The sequence below is a fragment of the Pipistrellus kuhlii genome, unplaced genomic scaffold (assembly GCF_014108245.1).
Source record: "Pipistrellus kuhlii isolate mPipKuh1 unplaced genomic scaffold, mPipKuh1.p scaffold_m20_p_2, whole genome shotgun sequence".
Lineage (NCBI taxonomy): Eukaryota > Metazoa > Chordata > Mammalia > Chiroptera > Vespertilionidae > Pipistrellus > Pipistrellus kuhlii.
In genome coordinates this window covers 98,898,344-98,901,631 of record NW_023425515.1, presented here as the reverse complement: position 1 = coordinate 98,901,631, position 3,288 = coordinate 98,898,344, and the positions used below count along the sequence as shown (strand labels likewise).

Genomic DNA, 3,288 nt, shown 5'->3' with positions numbered 1-3,288 from the left:
TTGTCTCAGTGGATAGAGCATCAGCCTGCGGACTCAAGGGTCCCAGGTTTGATTCCAGTAGAGGGAATGTACCTTGGTTGCAGGCACATCTCCAGTAGGGGGTGTGCAAGAGACAGCTGATTGATGTTTCTCTCTCATCGATGTTTCTAACTCTCTATCCCTCTCCCTTCCTCTCTGTAAAAAATCAACAAAAGATATATTTTTTTAATTATAGCAGAATTGAATGAAATAGAGAATTAAAAGACTATAAAAATTAATAAAATAAAGAGATGGTTCTTTGAAAAGCTAATAAAATTAATAAACCCCTTGCTAGAGTCACTAAGGTAAAAGATCTATATAAACAAAATAAAAAACGAGAGAGAAGTCACCACTGACATCACAGATATATAAAGGATCATACTAGAATATTGTGAAAGACTATATGCCAAAATATTTAATATCCTAGAAGAAATTAATCCATAAAAATCAATATCCTAGAAGAAAAATAAATGCCTAGAATGATCCTATCTAATAAAAGAGTAATATGCAAATTAGCCATCACTCCACTACACCCACAGCCATGCCCACCATCCAATCAGGAGTGAGTATGCAAATTAACTCAACCAAAATGGCTGTGGCCACGGACAAGCAGGAGGATTGGGTTTCCCTGAAAATGGAGGAAGTCAAGCCTAAACGGTTAGTCAGACAGCCTTTGAGGGGTCCCAGATTGGAGAGGGTGCAGGCTGGGCTGAGGGACATATCCCTCTTGCACAAATTTTGTGTACCAGGCCTCCAGTGTATATCTACACTAATAAAGGAAAATCATGCTAATTGACTGTACCTCCACTACACCCACATCCAATCAGGAGTGATATGCAAATAAACCCAACTAAGATGATGTGTAAATTTGCATATGCAGGTGGGGCAGGCAGCGCCTGATGTAGCCGGCAGGGTCCAGATGGCCATGTACCCTGCAGGCCAGAAGTCCCCCACCCCAGGGTCCAGGTGGCAAGTGGGACTGGGCAGTTCCAGCAGGCAGCACCTGATGCTGCCTGCAGGGTCCAGGCAATTTTAGGGACCCAGGAAGGCAACATGGACAGCATCTGACATCGCCTGCAGGGTCCAGGCCATGATCGGGACTGGGCAGGCAACATGGACAGGGCCGACGCTGTCCGCATGGTCCCAGTGGTAATGGGAATCAGGCAGGCCTGGCAGATAGTGCCTGATATTTCCAGCAGAGTCCAGGTGGAGATCAGTACTGGGCAGTTCCATCAGGCAGCTTCTGAAGTCACTCTTGGGCCTGAAAGCAGGCCTGGCAGGCAGTGCCTGATGTTGCCTACAGGGTCCATAGGTGGCCAGAGTCTCCGGGATCACTGTCTGCCCTTGGGCCACCTGAGCAAACTGGTGGAGCATGCCAGGCTGAACATTTTAATGAAAATGGGATACCTGTGCCCTGCCCCATTGTACCCTGTCCCTGGAGAGGAGAGGGAAGTGGGCAGTTAGGAGGCACCTGGGCTCTGAAGTGGCTGGGAACAACCTACAGGCGAGCTACCAGGAAGAGATGCTGAACCATGAGGATGCAGAGGGCTGGCTGATGGAGGCACGCAAAGGTACAGATGAGGCGGCTCTCACAAGCCCTGAGCTGGAAAAGTACATGGACAGCCTGATGGACAAAATCACCTTTCTGAAGAAGGTACATGAAAAGGAGATCACCGAGCTTCCAGTGCAGATCCAGTATGCTCAGATCTCTGTGGAGATGGACATGTTTTCCAAGTCTGACCTCTCTGCCACGCTCAGTATGAGAAGCTGGCTGCCAAGAACATGCAGAATGCCGAAGAATGTTATGAGAGCAGCTTCACAGTGCTGACAGAGAGCGCTGCCCAGAACACCTACAGGTGAGGGCCAGTGATTACTCAAGGCCAAGACCCTGGAGATGGAAACAAGCCATGGCATGAATGAAGTGCTGGAAAAGCAGCTGAGAGACCTAGAGGATAAGCAGAACTCTGACGTTAGTGTTATGCAGGACACAATCAACAAATTAGAAAATGAGTTAAGAACTACAAAGAATGAAATGGAACACTATTTAAAAGAATACCAGGACCTCCTCAATGTGAAGATGGCTTTGGACATTGACATTACACCTTACAGGAAACTCTTGGAAAGTGAGGAGACCCAGCTCAGTTTTACCAGCGTGGGAAGCATAGCCAGCGGCTACTCCCAGAGTTTCCAGTTCTTTGGTCAATCTGCCTACTGTGGTTTACAGACTAGCTTCTACTTGATGTCTGCTCACTCCTTCCCTTCTTAATACACCAGCCATGTCCAGGAGGAGCAGATCAAAGTGGAGGAGACCACTAAGGCTGCAAAAGCCAAGGAAGCTAAGGATGATCCTCCTTCTGAAGGAAAAGGTGAAGAGGAGGAGAAGAAAGAGAGAGGAAGGAGAGGAAGAGGAAGAAGGTGCCAAGGAAGAATTTGAGGATGCAAAGGAGGAAAAAGGAGGTGAAGGTGAAGGTGAAGGAGAAGATGCTCAAAAAGCTAAGGATCAGAAAAAAGATGAAGGTGCTGGGGAGGAGCAGGCAACCAAGAAGGAAGATTGATTCCCTATTTCCTTAATCATTTCAGGAATAATCCTCCCCAAACCAGGTCAACCCCATCACCAACCAAGCAGCTGAGTTCCCCAATACTATATGAATTAAGAAGTCAATATATATAACATTCTGAGGTGACTCATGTTGGACATTGAATGCTATGACTTCTCCTTATGCAGAGTATCTGTTTGCTTGCAGAGTGGCTTCCTGGCTTGCTGTCAGCCTGTGCATGGTCCATGCTTATGACTTCAGGATCTATGACAATGTGAATAATTCAGATGTTTACAATAAAAACACATGAATACATGAATTCACTAATGTTAATGTTAAACTTCATGAAAAAAATGGTCCTTTGAATCTTTGTGGTTAGAAATTAAAGACCTCAAATCATGTGCAATAAACAGTAAATAAAGTTACACTGAATGACCAAAAAAAAAAAATCTCTCTCTCTCTCTCTCTCTCTCTCTCTCTCTCTCTCTCTCTCTATATATATATATATATATATATATATATATATATATATACACACACACACACACACACACACACACATTAAGGGCCAGGAAACATTCAAAGAATTGAGGAACCATTCCCAGATCAGGAAGGAAAGTCACAGGGTGTATATTATTACTATGGATACAGTATTTCCTACTACTTAAAACATATAACATATACAATTTAATGTATTAGATGCCTTCCTATCACATGAAGTGATAACATATTA

General features: G+C 44.6%; 1 pseudogene; it reads left to right on the top strand.

The window, feature by feature from the left end:
• Window positions 1–607: 607 nt before the first annotated feature.
• On the top strand, window positions 608–2,573 carry LOC118723015 (annotated as a pseudogene).
• Window positions 2,574–3,288: the final 715 nt, after the last annotated feature.